We start from the raw sequence: 19,153 nt of genomic DNA on the forward strand, positions 1-19,153 counted from the left end.
CAGGGGACACGATGTTTACCCAGGTTCGGGCCCTCTTGATGGAGGTAATGCCCTACGTCCTGCTTGATTGTTCTTGATGATATGAGTATTACAAGAGTTGATCTACCATGAGATCAAAGAGGCTAAACCCTAGAAGCTAGCCTATGGTATGATTGTCTATTGTCCTACGGACTAAAACCCTCCGGTTTATATAGACACCGGAGGGGGCTAGGGTTACACAAGGTCAGTTACAAAGGAGGAGATATACATATCCGTATTGCCTATCTTGCCTTCCATGCCAAGTAGAGTCCCATCCGGACACGGGACGAAGTCTTCAATCTTGTATCTTCATAGTCCAACAGTCCGGCCAAAGGATATAGTCCGGCTGTCCGGAGACCCCCTAATCCAAGACTCCCTCAGTAGCCCCTAAACCAGCCTTCAATGACAATGAATCCGGCGCGCAGTGTTGTCTTCAGCATTGCAAGGAGGGTTCCTCCTCCGAATACACCATGGAAGAGTTTGAATACAAGGACAGTGTCCGACCCTGCAAAATAAGTTCCACATACCACAGTAGAGAGAATAATATTTCCACAAATATAATCAGCTAAGACGTTTTGACAACATGACATCACGCCATGACCCGGTCATTATTCGAACCATTTCTCTCAACTTGTTCCGCACATAACGCGAGGCGGTTTTCTTGACACGTCTTGTCAAAGCAGAGATAGTGTTCCCCTTATCACGGGATTCTCATCAATACAAACATGGGTAACCCAACCATGCCTGTTGGTATGACTCCTAGATCTTAGGTAAGTCCCAAACGGCCACGAGAAGGACGCCTGATATTCACCCTCTTTATAAAGGGGACAAGGCTTTTTCTTTTTTCCCTCCCGCGCTCAATCGAATCCTTCCCCGCCTCAAGTTCTAACACCCAAAGCTCAGGTTAGGTGCTTCGGACCTTCAACCATGTCCGGATCCAACCTTCAAGGTTGATGGATGCCTTCCTCCGTCACGGAGGAGGACATCAAGAAGTTGAGGGAGGCCAGATATCCGACCGCCAAAATTTCGCATAGGCTGCCCGCCCGAGGGCAAGTCGTCCCTACTCCCGAACCCAACGAGAGCGTTGTGTTCGTCTCCCACTTCCTCCGAGGACTAGGCCTCGCTCTGGATCCCTTTGTTAGGGGTCTTAAGTTCTATTACGGGCTAGATTTTCACGATCTGGCCCCGGATTCCCTTCTTCACATCTCGTCATCTATTGTCGTATGTGAGGCCTTCCTCCGCATTACCCCTCACTTCGGCCTGTGGCTCAAGACCTTCGATGTGAAGCCGAAGATGATCAAGGGGAAGCATGCAGCGTGTGGAGGTGCTTTAATATGCAAAATCGCTGACGCTCCATGGCCAGAGGGTTCCTTCCCAGAGGTGTCCGGAATGTGGCAGCGGGAGTGGTTTTACATCACAGCTCCTTGAAGTGCCAAGTGGGTAGCTGCCCTTACCTTTTGCTCGGTCCCACCACCACAACTGATGTCATGGATCTGTAGGGGGCTGAGCTGGGGTCCAGCCAAGGACGTGCCAATACTGCAGAGCCGTATCCGAGATCTCTTCGAGGGAGATTTCAGTCTGGTTATGGTAATGCAAGTTATGCTGGTTCGTCGAGTCCAACCTTGCAAACACCGACCCCTCTGTATGTGGGAATTCAACCCGGAAGGACGGCGTGCTATTCAGTATTTCCTCGGCATGACGCACGAAGAGATGTACAAATCGTTCTTCGGACCCCAAATAGAGTGTCCGGACACCATCGAGGATGTGGGCCTGAGCTGCAACCGCCCTACTGCCCAAGTAAGTAATCCCATACTGAACCTGCTGTCCTTTTATTTATCATGGCATCATTCTAAAGAGCCACCTTTTGACCAGGACTGGATAACAAAGGCAATGATGATTAGGTGTTCGGCCCCCCTTCCTGAGGGTTTGGACAATCCGGTACTGGACAAGATGCTCGAGCCGGCGCCTTATCCAGTGTCCTCAAAGGAAGATGATGGGAAGAATAAAGAGGGCGAAAGCAGGCCTCACTCGCTACTTATTCCAACCGAGGAATGAGCACCTCCGCGAGGGAGGACAATCAAAGGGAAGAATCTGACATTCTCTCTCCCCGGGGAAGGAAGAGGACTATCTCTGAAGATCCGGGAACCAAGGTTTCCAAACGGGAGAAGAAATGTTCATCAGAGGGTCCTGCCTCGGAGGGTTTTCTTGTCGCACAATGTCCGCACGGGGATCAACCCTCTATCGAGCTGTAAGTAATCGAAAAGTACTTAATAGTGAAAACATCCTACCTTACTTCCAAAGACAATAACTGATGCTTATGAATTGTAGTACGTGTCGTAGCCCCTCTCGACAGAGTTCATCTTCGGGGGATCTTCTTCCGGAGATGATGGAGAGCGAAACACCTCCCCCGGACACCCGGCTCAAGAAGCGGGCGACCTTGAAGTATCGTCGCGAAGGGTATCTCCGGATCCACTAGGGCCAGAGGATAACCCTTTGGTTTCCTGGAATCCCCAGTATCCGGCTCCTAAGGAGAGCGATAGCAAGGGTCCATACAATGTGCGGTCGGACGAGCTGAAGGATCTTCTGGGGCAAGTGGCCGTCTCGGAAGCGCATCGTACGCTAACGTGTACGGTAATTGAAAGGATTTCATCCACTAAAAGTGGTTTGCATGAAGCCTTTATGAGTCTGCTGAAAGGCTTCGAGGTACGTGAAATAATGTATGTTTTAACAATACCACATATGTTAGGTATGCCCTATGCAGATAGTAGCCCCTGAGACTCTGGTTGTTGTCAAAAACGGCGGCAAACAGAGGATCATAGACCCAGGTAATAACCAGACCGCCTTTATGTGCAGGTGGCTGAAGCTCCGGTGGCTAGCCGGACTGATGGGTTTGCCGAGCTAAAGCGGCAACTTGATGCGGCAGATGCCAACATCGTGCTTGTCAACAAGCGGCTTGACAAGGCACAGGGTGAGTGATTTTTCTGGTGATTGTCACATAATAAGAGCAGCATGATGCCACTATCTTTAATATGTTGCGACTGCAGATGGAGCTGCCACCATGGAGACCCTTCAGGCGGAGCTTTCCCGAGCCAAGGAGCACGCAAGGAGTGGCAATGCGGCCGCTTTAAAGGCGGCCGAAGAGTTAAGGGCCGAACAGGCCGCGCATTGCGAGAGCAAGGAAAATAGCCAAGATGGATGTATAGTTAAAAGATGCCGCTGACCGTTACCAGCTTCTTGAAGAAGAAAACCAGGCGAAGGCGACGGACCTGGAGAAGGCCCTGGTGGCTGCCAAGGAAGCCCGCTCCAAAATTAGAGCGACGAAGGAGGAGCTGAATCAAGCTGCAGATATCGTGTCTGGGAAGCCCTTCTTGTTGCGGACTAAGTTCGGAGATCCGAAGTATGCTCCTCTAGACCAGCTATGGAGTTCTGCTGACGCTACATGGATTTGGCTGCAAGTGCTGCTCATGCGGCCGAGTACTTCAAGGATTAGAAAGGTCCCGAAGTGGAAAAGCCGTTCTGGTCACAGTTTCACGCTCCAGTCCATCCACTGCTGTTGAATGAGTGATTGGCCGAGTGGGCCGAGCTCCATAGGTTGTCCGGACTTGCCATGAGGTCTGTTCTGGATCACCTGTGGCCGGGAGGGCTGAGGGAGTCCTGGATTACGGGTTCTCCGGACAGCCGGACTATATCCTTTGGCCGGACTGTTAGACTATGAAGATACAAGATTCAAGACTTCATCTCGTGTCCGGATGGGACTCTACTTGGCATGGAAGGCAAGCTAGGCAATACGGATATGTATATCTCCTCCTTTGTAACCGACCTTGTGTAACCCTAGCCCTCTCCAGTGTCTATATAAACCGGAGGGTTTTAGTCCGTAGGACACAATAACAGACAATCATACCATAGGCTAGCTTCTATGGTTTAGCCTCTCTGATCTCGTGGTAGATCTACTCTTGTACTACCCATATCATCAATATTAATCAAGCAGGACGTAGGGTTTTACCTCCATCAAGAGGGCCCGAACCTGGGTAAAACATTGTGTCCCCTGCCTCCTGTTACCATCCGCCTTGGACGCACAATTCGGGACCCCCTACCCGAGATCCGCTGGTTTTGACACGGACATTGGTTTTCATTGAGAGTTCCTCTATGTCGTTTGCCGTTAGGCTTGATGGCTCCTTCGATCATCGTTAGCGATGCAGTCAAGGGTGAGACTTTTCTTCCTGGACAGATCTTTGTGTTCGGTGGCTTCGCACTGCGGGCCAACTCGCTTGGCCATCTGGAGCAGATCGAAAGTTACGCCCCTGGCCAGCAGGTCAGGTTTGGAAGCTTAAACTACACGGCCAATATCCGCGGAGACTTGATCTTCGATGGATTCGAGCCTCTGCCTTGTGCATCGGTCACGATGAGTACAATTTAGCTCTACCATCAGACAGTGTTCAGGAGATTGCACCGGCAGCCGCTCTGACCCTCAATTCGGAGCCAGTTGCACTTTCCATGGACGGGTGGATGGACCCCGCCACGGAAGCCTTATCCTCATCGGTGATCGAGCCGAACATCGACCTTACCCTGCACGAGAGCCGTGTTGTCAAACTGCCGGATCCTTCTCCGGCCACGGACTCCGAACCGCCTGCGCCCATTCCTAGCGAATCCGATTGGGCGCCGGTCATGGAGTTTACCTCCGTGGATATTTTTCAGCACTCGCCCATTGGCGACATACTAAACTCATTAAGGTCTCTCTCCTTGTTAGGAGGATCCTGGCCGAACTATGTCTGGCAAGATTGGGATGCGGATGACGAAGAAATTCGCCGCCCACCCACCACCCACTTAGTAGCCACTATTGATGACTTAACTGACATGCTCGACTTCGGCTCCGAAGACATCGATGGTATGGACGATGATGCAAGAGACGAACAGAAACCACTGCCCACAAGGCACTGGACGCCCACTTCATCACATGACATATACATAGCGGACACACCAAAAGAAAACGACGACGAGGAATGGAAGGACGCAACGATGGGTTGTCCCCTCGAGAAGCAGTCAAAGCGGCGGCGTAAGCACCGCTCCAAATCCCGTCTCGCCAGAAACAACGATCATATAGACCCAGCGTTAGAGCAGGGTGAACCATCGCCGGACCACGGCAACACGGAGAATCAAACCGAACAACCCGACTCTGTCAAAGATAATAGTCTGGATGACATCACACCGGACAGACACCCGGGGAAACAGAATTCCCATCAAAGGCTTGTTGCCACCGCGAGGAGTCTAAAAAAACAGAAGCAAAGGCTCAAAGCTGCACAAGACATACTCCGAATCAGATGAAGTAAAGTACTCAACACAACAGCAAAGAAAGGCGGTAATTGCCACACCAAGAGCTACCCGAAGCGGAAGTTGCTACCTGAATTCGATGAGGAGGCCTTAGATCCCCCGCAACCAAATATTAAAACGGCCATCTGGCCGGATAGACGACCTCATGGCCAACATAGAGCGGCAAACAACGCCGCACATGAGCCAATACGTGATCCATGCAATGGCTCGCATCAAAAGGACGACGCAACCAGATCCATTTATGGACCACGCAAGCGCGCTCCGGCATATGATGCAACACAACAAACATTCGAACACCACGGTACACCTAGATACAAGGGTGCCGCACACCCCCTATGTTTCACCGACGAGGTGCTGGACCATGAATTTCTAGAGGGATTCAAACCCGTAAACATAGAGGCATACGACGGAACAACAGACCCTAGGGTCTGGATTGAGGAATTTATCCTCCATATCCATATGGCTCAAGGAGATGATCTCCACACCATTAAGTATTTACCCCTCAAACTCAAAGGGCCAGCTCGGCACTGGCTTAAAAGCCTCCCCGAAAGCTCCATTGGAAGCTGGAAAGAGCTCGAAGATGCTTTTCGGGCAAATATTCAAGGGACTTATGTCTAACCTCCGGACGCGGACGATTTGAGTCATATAACTCAACAGCCCGGAGAGTCAGCCCGAAAGCTTTGGAACAGGTTTCTTACTAAAAAGAACCAAATAGTCGACTGTCCGGACGGCGAAGCCTTGGCAGCTTTTAAGCATAGCATCCGCGACGAATGGCTTGCTAGACACCTCGACCAAGAAAAGACGAGAACAATGGCAGCTTTAACAAGCCTCATGACCCGCTTTTGCGTGGGTGAGGATAGCTGGCTAGCCTGATGCAGCACCAGCGACCCCGGTACATCTGAAGTTAGAGATGGAAACAGGAAATCACGGTGCAGCAAAAATAATAAGCGCCGGAATAAAGAAGACAGCCCGAAGAGCACGGCAGTAAATGCCGAATTCAGAAGGTCTCGGCCAGGTCAGGAAAAGGGGGTCCCGAACTGTGCGTCTAGGCCGGATGGTAATAGGAGGTAGGGGACACGATGTTTTACCCAGGTTCGGGCCCTCTTGCCGGAGGTAAAACTCTACGTCCTGCTTGATTAATATTGATGATATGGGTAGTACAAGAGTAGATCTACCACGAGATCAGAGAGGCTAAACCCTAGAAGCTAGCCTATGGTATGATTGTTGTTCGTCCTACGGACTAAAACTCTCCGGTTTATATAGACACCGGAGAGGGCTAGGGTTACACAGAGTCGGTTAGAATGGTAGGACATCTACATATCCGTATCGCCAAGCTTGCCTTCAACGCCAAGGAAAGTCCCTTCCGGACACGGGACGAATTCTTCAATCTTGTATCTTCATAGTCCAGGAGTCCGGGCGAAGGTATAGTCCGGCCATCCGGAGACCCCCTAATCCAGGACTCCCTCAGTAGCCCCTGAACCAGGCTTCAATGACGATGTCGGATTTCGGGTTCCGGCAGACCCTTGAGGTTCGAACACTAGGGTGCGCGCGGAGATTTCGCCTCCTACCTTCCTGCACCCCTCCACCGTGCTAAGATCTAAACTAAGGAAAGAACAACACAAGAGACATAGGGTTTATATTGGTTCGGGCCACCGTTGTGGTGTAATACCCTACTCCAGTGTGTGGTGTGTGGATTGCCTCTTGGGCTGGTGATGATGAACAATACAAGGAAGAACAGCCTCGCGAGGGTCTGTTCTTGGCTGAGGCGATGAACTGCTGGGAGGAGTTCAACCACCTTTCTCTCTCTCTCTCTCTCTCTCTCTCCCTGACCTTTTGCCGACCCCCTTTGCTGTGTGGGTGGCTAGTCCTATTTATAGAGGCCCTGGTCCTCTTCCCAAATATTGAGCGGGAAGGGAGCCAACAATGGCGGGCTAATTTGAAGGGGGACAACAAGTATCAGCTTATCCTGACAAAAGTAGTCTTCGCCTGCGCAAAGCTCTGGTGATGACGCCGTCTTGGGCTCCACGGTGACCTCCATCTCGTAGTCCTCTTGGTCTTCGTCTCGTTGCACCGAAATGGCAACCTTTGCCTGATGCCTCGGTACTCCGCGGCTGCGCTTTACCCCTTTGCACCAAAGAGGAAAGGAGGACGCTGCGCGGGCTGGCACCCGCCTGGCGCCCTGAGTTGTCATGGCTTGCATCATGGTCACCTCGTGAGGTACCCCGCCTTGATCTCTCCGCCTCCTCGTGAGCCAGCCTAACGAGGCCGTGCCTGAGGAAGCCTTGCATCGTCCGCCTCGCGAGGCTTGGCCCCTCGCGAGGGTCTTGGGTTCGTGTTGATGAAGATGGGCCGTGCTGGGCCCCCTTTTGAGCCACGCCGCAGGCCGCAGGCAGGCAAGTCTGGGGACCCCCGTTCCCAGAACGCCGACAGTAGCCCCTAGGCCCAAGGCGCGCCCGGCCTTGGCCGTGCAGGGAGGTGGAAGGGCAAGAGCGAAGCGCCGCGGGCCCTAACAGCCTGCGGCCTTGGGCACCGTGTGGCGGTTGATTGGACGTGGGCGGCACTATTCCCCCACGCCCTCCTTATCTTGTGCCGTGCTAGGCGGACCCGTAGTCGTACACAGCCGTTCCCCTTTTATCGCTCGAGCGCCCTCTATCCTTCCTCCGCTCGAACTCCGGTTTCTGTTTTCAACTCAATCTCGAGCCTCCCTCCCCCCTTCCCATTGCCATGGCTCCAACGAAGAAGGGGAGAGGGAAGAAACCCGTGTCTCCGCCTTGCCCGCCGCTGTCGGCGGCCCCCACCGAGGGCTTGGGCCAGGTCAACTTGGCTCTGGCCACCATCTTCAATGAATGCGGGAGGACGACGGCCTGGCCCGCGTCCCACTTCTCCATCGACAGGACAGCCACCGAGGTCCCATATCTTGCCGACGCCCTGTGGGCGGGTCTGGTTCCTCCCTTTTCTGATTTCTTCAACGCCGTGCTTTCCCACTATCAGATCCACATGATGCATCTGGGTCCTGAATCCATCACCCTCCTTTCGGTCTTCGCCTTTGTTTGCGAAGCTATGGTGGGCATCCCTCCTTCGGTTGCCCTGCTGCGCCACTTCTTCTCGTTGCATCTTGTCGACCCTTCCCAATGCTGGGCTTGTGTGAGCTTCGTTGCCGCGCCTGAGACGGCGGCCTCTGGGATTGACTTCAAGCTTTCCCTGCCCGCGGTCGGGTTCCGCGAGCGGTGGCTGTATGTGGATGCAGGGGTGCCCAGCCCCTTGCTATTGGGGCCGACCTCGCCTGCCGTCTGGCGCCGCTTGAGAGCCCCCGGCTCGTCTTCGTCTGGCGCCACTTCGCGCTCTTGAGGTCGCTTGGCGTGACAGCACCCAAGGTGGTGAAGGAGTTCCTGCTATGCCGCGTTGCTCCTCTTCAACACCACTCTCGCTGAATGTGGGCCTTCCATGGGCGCGAGGATCGTATGAGGCTCCAGGAAGAGGACCTGACTCCTGAGGTGCTGAGGATGGCGCTCTTGACCCTGGCTGGGGACCCCAACTCCGGCAGTGTCCGGCAGGGAGGGGCCTTGCTGTACCTCTGCCAGAGCAGGGGCGACTTTGTGAAGCAGATGCCTGTCTTTGATGAGTGGGGGCCGCGCCCCGCCGGCCTTCAGGGGCCTCGCGAGAACCCAGTGATGGTGACTGCCCTACCAATCGGCTAGGGCGACTCATCCTTGAGTGGTGGAGCAGGGAGGCACGAGGCGCCAGAGGCCGAGGGGGCTCCTGGCGCGGTGACATCGCCGGACGAGGCTCATGAGGAAGCAGCTCTCGGGGCCCGTGCCGCTGAGGCTGAGGGTGGCGAGCAGCTGCTCTCAATGCCTACGACTGGGGCCCCTGAGGCTCCAGCTGCGCCTCTTGGGGAGGCGATTGGCAGCGCACATCGGGCAGGCGCCTCTGCCGTAGATCGCCTTGCCGCTCCGTCTTCGTCGAAGGTTGATCCATGCGCCCAACTCTTGGGCCGCTTCCGCATGAACTTCGAGGCTCTCCGGAAGAAAAGGGAGGCCCTGGGCGACGATTATCCTTGTCGCTTGCTGAAGCGTCGGAAGTACTTTGCCACTGATGAGTAAGCCTTTTCCTTTCCTGGCTCCCGATCCTTCTGTTATTTGTACTGACCCTTGCTCCGCACGCCCCTTCCAGCCGAGCTTGCGGAGACAGCTGAGGAGTCGTCCCCCTTGGCTTCGCCCCCTCCACCATCCTCGAGCGCTCCGAGCAGCGGAGCCCTTGTGGTGAGGGCGATCGAAGAGGCGAACCATCCCGAGGCGCACCATGGCCCCGCGCACCTTGCGATCCTCCTTCGCAGGCCTTCTCATGGCATAGCCAGCCTGCCATGGGCCTCTCCCTTGGTCGTAAACTGCGATTGTCTAAGGCGCTTCCTGCGCTCTTCTCCTGAGGACGGGCTGGCCCCAGGTCGGGCTTTTGACGCGGCGTGCCCGGCCGTCGCGAGGGTGCCAGCCCCCAGCCCCCAGCCCGAAGGGGGAGTGCTGACTCGCGGCCCCTGGCGCTTGCTCGGGGCGGATGATGGTGTGGAAGATGTGCTCGAGCGCGCCCGGGAGCGTCACGCTTTCCACCAAGGATTCCTTCGAAGGGCGACTGACGCAGTGAGCCTGCTTGGTGAGGAGCTTGCTGATGAAGACGCGCGCCTTGAGGCCGAGGGCCTGCGCCTGGCTGCAGAGAGGCGCGAGCTGGAGGGCGCCATCGCCCTCGCGCGCCGTGAGCGTGATCTTGATGAAGCAGAGGCCAAGGCGGCGTTGGTGGCCTCTCGGGAGGCCCGGTCTCGGGCCGCCGAGAAGGCTCGGGAGGCTGACTGGCGGCGAACGGCTGCGGAGGAGCGGGCTCGGGAGCCTCTGGCCTGGTGCCACTCGCTGGAGGAGCAGGTGGAGCTGCGCGAGGCAGCCCTCGCGTCGATGAAGGTGGCCTCTGGCGACTCAGCAGAGCTCCAGAGGCGTGAGGAGGCGCTGACACTAGAAGCCACCGAACGTACCCGTGAGTACGAGTGTCTGGAGACGAGGGAGCGCTTGGTGACGCACGCGGAGGATGATGTTGTTGCACAGGAAGCCCGCGTCCTGGAGGAGGTCGGATGTCGAGTGGCGATGGAACATTTGAACATCAAGCACGAGTTTGAAGAGAAGCTGCGCTTAATCCGGGCCGAAGCCGAAGGCAGGACTGCCGCTTTGAGGGCCAAGCTGGAGGAGGCGGTGCGGCGGGCCGATGCTTCCCAGGCCGCCCTTAAGGTGGCGCGAGGTGAGTTAACCACCTCCCATGCTGAGGTGCTCCTTCTTCGTCAGCGGGTGGAGGAGGCTGAGGCTGTCGCGCGTCAGAATGCGGACGAGATACGTCAGCGGCGGATCTTGGAGCATGAGCATGGCCCCATGCTCACCACTATCCGGGAGAGAGCCAACGCGGCCTTGGGCAACATCTGCGAGGAGGCCGTCGGTGAGCCGCACGCAATCAACTACGCGGGCAATCTCCAGTTCTTCACTGATGTGGTGACGCAGCTGGAGGCATGGTCGACCAGGGCTGCCAGGTTGGTGGAGGAGAGGAGCCGCGCCCTGCTCAGGCGCACCTTTTCCCGCGTCTTCAGTCACCTCCGGAACATGGATCCCCATTTTGATTTTGATGCCGCGATCGCCCCAGTCCCCCAGGCTGTCCGAGGCGACCTAGCGCACTGGGTGGAGGACAATGTGGACGCTCTTATCAGGGCCTTTGCCTTAGACAACGATGATGTGATCGTGGAGGCAGACGAGGGTAGCGCGATGGGCGGCCCTGACGCCGCCGGCGGCGACGCGGACAGCGATGGCGAGTTCAGCGGCGCCAGCAACGGCCCAGGTGGTGCTCCTGAGGATGCATTGGGGGATTCGTCCGACTGACTATACATCGTTCCTGCTTCCTTACCCTGCATGAATAGAACTCAGGTTTTGGCCTGATGACTGTGAGAGCATTCTGGAGGGGGGCCCTCATGTAAAACTTGTGTTTATCATATCAGTAGAAGCCACACCGCCCGTGTGCCCACGCCAAGTGGCTGGCTCAAGCGGCGCATTGGTCGGCTAGTATACCTTTGTTCCGCGCTGGCCCTGAGGCAGCCCGTGGGGGTTGTGGTGTCCTGAGTGTCCCCTGATTGAATCCGTAGGATCTGCAGTAAAACACCCTCCTGAGAGGACGCGGCAGCGGCAGTCTGGGCTGCGCGCAAGCTAGGCCTGACCCGGCTCGCGAGGGGCTCGCGAGGGGAGGCGGCTGAGGCGAAGTGGTAACCAAAATGCGAGAAATTGCTCGAATGAGACTAAGCACCCCTCCCCGAACACACACAAATCTCAAATTCGAATCCAACTTGAATCCAGCGGGGAAAAGCGACAACCAGGGGGAAGAGCAACGAAAGCAAACAAAAGGCCGCGTCCGGCACCTAGTCTAGTCTTGGGCGTCTTCTCACCATCGCGGAGCTAAGTGCTGCCACTGAGCGTGGGAGGGAGCCCCAGGGCCTGAGGCCGGCACCCCTGAGACTCAGGGGCGTGTACAGCCCCACTCATTATTACGTGAGAGTGTCACGGGGCGGCGAGCTTCACAGGCACTGGGCCTTCTTCACAGGTACTAGCCTTGCTTCTATCGCCAGATGAGGGCCCCGCCTTGCGCCACACTCTAGTGCCATCAACGACGACCGGAAACCAGGACGCCGCCGATGAGGTAGAGCAGTCGCCAGCGGTTCCCCCGACGACCACGGGTCCTCCGCCGGGGGCAGGCCCTGGGGCACCTCCCCACCGGAGGGCCTACCTCCTGAGAACGCCTTGCTCCGAACGCCGTGGTGGTGATGTCGAATCCCTGCCCCTCTCCTGCAGCCCCCTGCGTCCTCCTCCTGAGGGGTAGGAGGCTGTGGGAGTGGGGCAGCTGCCCGCTGCGGCAACCTGCACCTCCTGCGATCCATGGTTAGCGTACGCCTGCTGAAGAATTAGAGGTACCCGATAATCGCTGCTTCCAGCGTGCCCAGTGGGACCGTCCCAAGACTCCTGGAAGGGCTCAGCCTCTGGCGCCTCGTCCTCCCGGCTCGGGCTGAGGAGCGAGCCTGGCTCGCCCTCGTGTGAGTGTCCTTGATCCATCATGAGGGGCACGTATTCCTCTGGCGCCGCCACCCTGAAGGCCGCGCCGTAGTGCTTTGCGTGCCACGCGGTCCTGCCTGATGCGCCTATCGTGGGGTGCCAGCGCGGCTGTCCACTGGGGCCGTGGGTCACGTTGAGCCCTTCTTCTTCACGGACCAGGAGCGAGGGCTGCGCCGCTGCCAGTCCGGTGCTGATAGCCTCGCTGGTGTTGGTGTAGCCTTGGAGCCCACGGGCGCGCGTGGGGCCCCCGCGCGGGCCGCCCTGGCTTGGAGATGGGAGATGGGTGCAGAAGGGGTGAGCCCCCGAGGCGGCGAAGCCCAGGAGCTCTGCCACCCGCTCCAGCAGCACGTCGCGGCCGCCCTCCAGCAGTCTGCACTGCAGCAGCTCTCGAGCCACCGTGAGCGCGACCCTCGAGTTCGCTTGCTCCCGGCGGGTGTACGGTGTCGTAGTCGTGGCGTGATTGGAGGCCCTTGCTGCCGACCGCGCCTGCCGCGGTGTGAGAGCTGTCGAAGCCTATCCGTGTCTCCCGCGGCCTGCAGCGCCCTGCGGACCGCGAGCTTCCTGGGGCACGGGGTCACCTGAGGCGAGCGGCTCTGCGCGGGCGGGCCACGCCGCCCATGGGTCTGGGTTGCCCTCCTGGTCGCCGGGCATGGTGATGACGATGTGACGGGGCACGGAGCGGTGGAAGACGAATTCTGGCGCACCCCTACCTGGCGTGCCAAATATCGGATTTCGGGTTCCGGCAGACCCTTGAGGTTCGAACACTGGGGTGCGCGCGGAGATTTCGCCTCCTACCTTCCTGCACCCCTCCACCATGCTAAGATCTAAACTAAGGAAAGAACAACACAAGAGACACAGGGTTTATACTGGTTCGGGCCACCGTTGTGGTGTAATACCCTACTCTAGTGTGTGGTGTGTGGATTGCCTCTTGGGCTGGTGATGATGAACAATACAAGGAAGAACAGCCTCGCGAGGGTCTGTTCTTGGCTGAGGCGATGAACTGCTGGGAGGAGTTCAACCACCTTTCTCTCTCTCTCTCCCTGACCTTTTGCCGACCCCCTTTGCTGTGTGGGTGGCTAGTCCTATTTATAGAGGCCCTGGTCCTCTTCCCAAATATTGAGCGGGAAGGGAGGCAACAATGGTGGGCTAATTTGAAGGGGGACATCAAGTATCAGCTATCCTGACAAAAGTAGTCTTCGCCTGCACAAAGCTCTGGTGATGACGCCGTCTTGCGCTCCACGGTGACCTCCTTCTCATAGTCCTCCTGGTCTTGGTCTCGTTGCACTGAAATGGCAACCTTTGCCTGATGCCTCGGTACTCCGCGGCTGCGCTTGGCCCCTTTGCACCAAAGAGGAAAGGAGGACGCTGCGCGGGCTGACACCCGCCTGGCGCCCTGAGTTGTCATGGCTTGCGTCATGGGCACCTCGTGAGGTACCCCGCCTTGATCTCTCCACCTCCTCGTGAGCCAGCCTGATGAGGCCGTGCCTGAGGAAGCCTTGCGTCGTCCGCCTCGCGAGGCTTGGCCCCTCGTGAGGGTCTTGGGTTCGTGTTGATGAAGATGGGTCGTGCTGGGCCCCCTTTTGAGCCACGCCGCAGGCCGCAGGCAGGCAAGTCTGGGGACCCCCATTCCCAGAACACCGACACACGACGAGTCCGGCATGCAGATTGTCTTCAGCATTGCAAGGCGGGTTCCTCCTCCAAGTACTTCATAGAAGATTTTGAACACAAAGGTAGTGTCCGGCTCTGCAAAATAAGTTTCCACATATCGCCATAGAGAGAATAATATTTACACAAATCTAATCTGCTGACATATTCCGTAGCGTGACATCACACCACGGCCAAGTCTTTATTCGAATCATTTTACTGTCCCACCTCAGCGCGTTTAGCGAGGTGGTTTCCTTGGCACGTCTTGTTAAAGCAGAGATCATGTCCCCTTATTTCGGTATTCTCATGAATACGGGTGTGGGTAACCCAACTGCGCCATTGACTATGGCGCTTGGGAGATAAGCGAGTTTTACCAGGCTGGTGGGGGTGCATAGTCGCGTTCGCCCATATAAGGGGATAAGGATCCACCTTTTCATCCATGCCTTCTTCCTCATTTGCCTATCCATTTCCGCGCACTCAAGCTCCAGCGCCCAAGTCCGCACACCCCACCTCAACCCTCTCCAGCCATGTCCGGAGCGGGAGGCAAGTGGATGGTCTCCTCCGTCATGGAGGGACACATCAAAAGACTAAGGAAGGCCGGATACTTGTCTAACGACATTGCACACCGGCTTCCTGAAGAGGGGCAGCTCATCCCCACCCCTAGGCCCCATGAGAGGGTGGTGTTCCTCGGCCATTTCCTCTGCGGACTGGGCTTCCCTCTCCACCCATTTATCCGGGGGATCATGTTCTACTATGGCCTGGATTTCCATGATCTGGCCTCGAACTTTGTCCTCAATATCTCGGTGTTTATCGTCGTGTGCGAGGCTTTCTTCTGCATCCGCCCCCATTTCGGCCTATGGCTCAAGACTTTCAATGTCAAGTAGAAGGTGGTGCGCAGCACCCAGGCGGAGTGCGGAGGCGCCATGGTGGGCAAGATGACCAACATCCTATGGCCCGAGGTCTCCTTCGTGGAGTCCCTAAAGGGGTGGCAATCGGGGTGGTTTTACATCACCGAGCCGCGCGACCCTGAATGGGTTGCAGCCCCCGAGTTTCGATTCGGACCCCCTACACGGCTCACCTCCTGGAAAGAGACGGCCATGTCGTGGGGTAAAGAAGGAGAGCTGACCGGACTCCAAACATGCATCCAAACCCTGGTGGACAAGAAGCTCAAACTTGTTAACGTAGTCCAGGTTATGCTCATCCGCCGGATCCTCCCGTGTCAACAACGGGCTTTCAACCTGTGGGAGTTCGACCCGGCGCAGCACCGAACTCTGAGCAGGCTCTTCGACACGACGTACGAAGATGCCTGGAAGGTGCTTTTCAAGGGAGCCGAGGCCCCCGCATCCGCTACCGAGGATCGTGGATTCAGCACGCAGCGTCGCGCTCGTGCGGTAAGCTATTTTTACCTTTTACAAGGTAGTTTTTCATAGTTTGACTCCATGCGGGATCTAAGCTCCCTTACCTTTGACAGGATTGGCAGGAGACGTCCAGACAGATCAACTGTCCGGCTCCTTTGCTCGAAGGCCCAGCGGATGCTCGCTTGGCGAAGCTGCTGGTTCCGGTACCCTATGTGGTGCCGGAGAAGAAGGCCAAGAAGAAGGCCACGGGGACTCGAAAGAGTGCCCGACGCCTGGGGTTGTCGCATTCATCATCCGACGACTCCAAGACGCACTCCTCCCGTGAAGACGAGGAGTATGAAGAAGAGACCTTTCCCCCTCCAGCGAGGGGAGAGAAAAAAAGGAAGGCCGCCCCAACTGGGGAGGCCGAAGGGTCCAAGAAGGGGAAAACCCATCCTCCGGACGGCTCCACCAACGCCGACGACGGCGAAGAGGAGTGGCCGCACAGGGACAAGCCCCTGGCGAGATTGTAAGTGTCCGGATACCAGAGTGGTTCATAGTATTCCTCCATTGCACAGCTTTTCTTTATGTCGAACATGTTTATGCAGTCCACCCAAAGACCATCTCGACGTGTCATCGAGCGGTTCCCTGGATTCGTCAGATGTGAATTCGCTTCCGACGGCTACCTCCCCCCACCCTACGGACGACGCCGAGGTGTTGTCCCAACAGGTTCCGAGCCAGGAGGAGGTGGCCCTGGAGGTGCCGCAAGGCGACCTCCCGGACTCCAAGCGTGAAGGGGATAGAACCCCCAAGGGCTCTAAGTCCGGCTTTGAGCCGGACACCACGCTAGAACCTTCAACGGTTCTGGACTCCGGTAGGCAGCCTCCTTCCAAGAGGAGCGAGCCTACCGAGCCAGTGACCTCCGTCCAACTGGAGGCACCGAACAATTTGTTGGAGACGCTTAACGGCGCCTCCATCGATGAGGAGCACCGCATTATTATGAGTGTGGTGATCCAGAAGGTTTTTTCCGCCAATAGCGGACTAACTGAAGCCTGTGCCAGCCTTCTAACAGGCTTTGAGGTAAGTAAAGAATATGTAAAAATATTAACGCATAGATAGTAGCCCCCGATGCTCTGTTCGGCGTTCGAAAAGAAAAGCCGAATAGAGGATCTAATAACATTCGCAGGAGTCTAACATAACCAAGTCAATATGCGTATGCAGGCTTCACTGCTGGCCTCTACCGCACTGACTGCGGAGGTGGATACGCTGAAGCAGAACCTCGAGCGGTCCGAGCAAGAGCTCGGCCTAGCCAAGCAGCAGCTCGAGGAGAAGGAAGGTAAGAAATACCTTATCAAAATATGTGAAAGGTGCAATTGCAAAAAGTGACAGGATTAAAGCGGCTATTTGTAGGTGCCACAACTGAGGTGGCGACCCTTAAGCAAGCGCTGTCCGAGGCCGAAAAGAGGGCGGCCACGGAGCGCACCAGGCGGGAGAAGCATGAGACGCAGGTTGGCGAGGAGCGGCAAGAGCTCTAGGCTCTCATGAAAAAACATGAGAGTTTGGAGCTTGACTCGAAGATGCGAGAGTCTGAGCTTGCGGCGGCCATTGAAGATGCCAAGTCTGCCAAGGCCGAAGCCCAGAAGGCCCTCCAGGAGGTTGAGGCAATAAAAAAGATAGCGGCGGGTAAGGCATTCTTTATGCAAAGCAAGCACGTAAAAGTGAATTACTTGTCACTTACCCAAATCCGGAGCTCTCCAGGAGCATTCGCAGACTTGCCCTGTAGCGTGTCGGATGCCGCCGCCTTCTACCGAGCCGAGGAGGGAAGCTCGACGGAGAAGGTCTTCTGGTCTCAGTATGCTGAGGCCGAACACCCGGTGCCCTTAAGCGACCAGCTGAAATAGCTGGTCAAGCTCCTTAAGGTGGCCGAACAGGCCATGAAGGGCCAAATAGTCCGGTTGTGGCCTGGAGAGGCCATGCCTTGGAGCTACTTCGGGCTGGTGAGGCGGCTGGTGGAGGCATGTCCAAGGCTCGAAGTCATCAAGCGCTCCGTATGCATTGATGGTGCCCGTAGGGCGCTTGCCCGTGCGAAGGTGCACTGGGGCAAGCTGGATGCTGAGAAGCTTGTGAAGGACGGGCCACCGCCAGGAAAGGAGCATCGCAAGCCCGAGATGTATTATGAGGGAGTTCTGAAGGGTGCCCGCCTTGTGGCGGATGAATGTTCCATGGATGTAATTTTTCAGCAAACTCACTCGTTTTGTCCTGTGCGCTGAAAACTTGTTCATGTGCGCTAAGCAGTGCTTTTTGAATTTAAAATATTACCTTCTGTGCGACCGTTTATCAAATTTGAGAGATGGCGAGTCGTCGGCTTCTGCCCCCATGGCACGAGTGCTGGGGTGTTCGGGATAAACATGAGCGCTCTTTTTCCCATTCTTGGGTCCTTCGAGGGAGGCGCTCAACACAACGAACAAGGCAATCGGACTATAATGCTTGAACACTCTCACTTAGCCATAGAATTCTATAATTTTAAATTTCGGCAAAGCCCCTAGTGTTCAGAAGACCGAGTTCGGGGCGCTATCCACGCCTAGGCCGGACAAAGCCGACTCCTCTCTCTAAGCGGCATAAGTCTTTAGGGACTCGAAAACCTCTCGAACAGCGACCAGCTCTCGCCTCATCATGACGGTCAGTTTTAGCTTTCTCTACTGAGGTGCTTAGCCCAGCTCAACCGGGGCACAATCATAGTAGTTCTCCTAGTGCTACCTTAGCCGATATAATGGAACGTAAGGTACCAAAACATAGGAGCCGGGCAAACCCAACTATTGACCCAAGACATGATTCGGAGCCGATGCATATAATGTTGTAAGTTCGGGGTGCCGCACTTGTGAAAGTGTTCGGACTTCTCACACCATATTGTGGGGTACTTAAGCCCCTGGCGTATTGGCCGTACCAAAGTGTACGGGTGCAACATGTCATTAATGAACATATATTCGTAAAAAAGGTAATGCAATAATAGACGGAAGCTATGCATTGTTTATTTAAAAAAGCTGCGATCAAAGCAGAATGATACAAATAGTGCAATAAGCAAAAGATGGGACTATCAAATATGTCCTTTCCAGGGGCGAGCTGCGGAATGTTATGCGAAACAGGTATACTGCTCGTTATAGAGACCACCTTAGAGTTCCGTAGTGCGGCGTAGCTTTTTGCTTCCCTGGTTGTATCGTTTGTGCGGCAATTGTACTATCGGACAAGCCTTTCAAAGAATGGAGTCCTGAAAATAAGAGAAAATTAAGAAATCGGCAGCCCCGAGTGCGGTTTAAGCCGCGTTTTGGGCGTGCCGTGATGGTGCTCCTCCCCCTGTGCCCATGGTATTTCCAGAGCATAGTTATATACATGCAGCACTGGTTTCGCAGATTCGCGAGGGCTGGGGTTGGGGCCGCATTGCTATGCTTGCTCTGAACATGCGGGGCGGTCTTGGTGTAGGTTACTCCGGGCGTGCTTGACGGTGTCCAGACGTTTAATGGCCAGACTAGAGAATTGCCTTGAGAGACTGCTTTGTACTTCCGCTGCGATAGCCGCCGTATGCTCCTCCATTCGGAGAGAGCATTCGGTGTTTCCGGACTTAGAGCTTGAGGTATGTGTAGTGCGGCACCGCATTGAACTTGGCAAATGCGGTTCGCCCGAGCAGTGTGTGATAGCCACTGCGGAACG

Source organism: Triticum aestivum, chromosome 5A, assembly GCF_018294505.1.
Source record: "Triticum aestivum cultivar Chinese Spring chromosome 5A, IWGSC CS RefSeq v2.1, whole genome shotgun sequence".
Classification (NCBI taxonomy): domain Eukaryota; kingdom Viridiplantae; phylum Streptophyta; class Magnoliopsida; order Poales; family Poaceae; genus Triticum; species Triticum aestivum.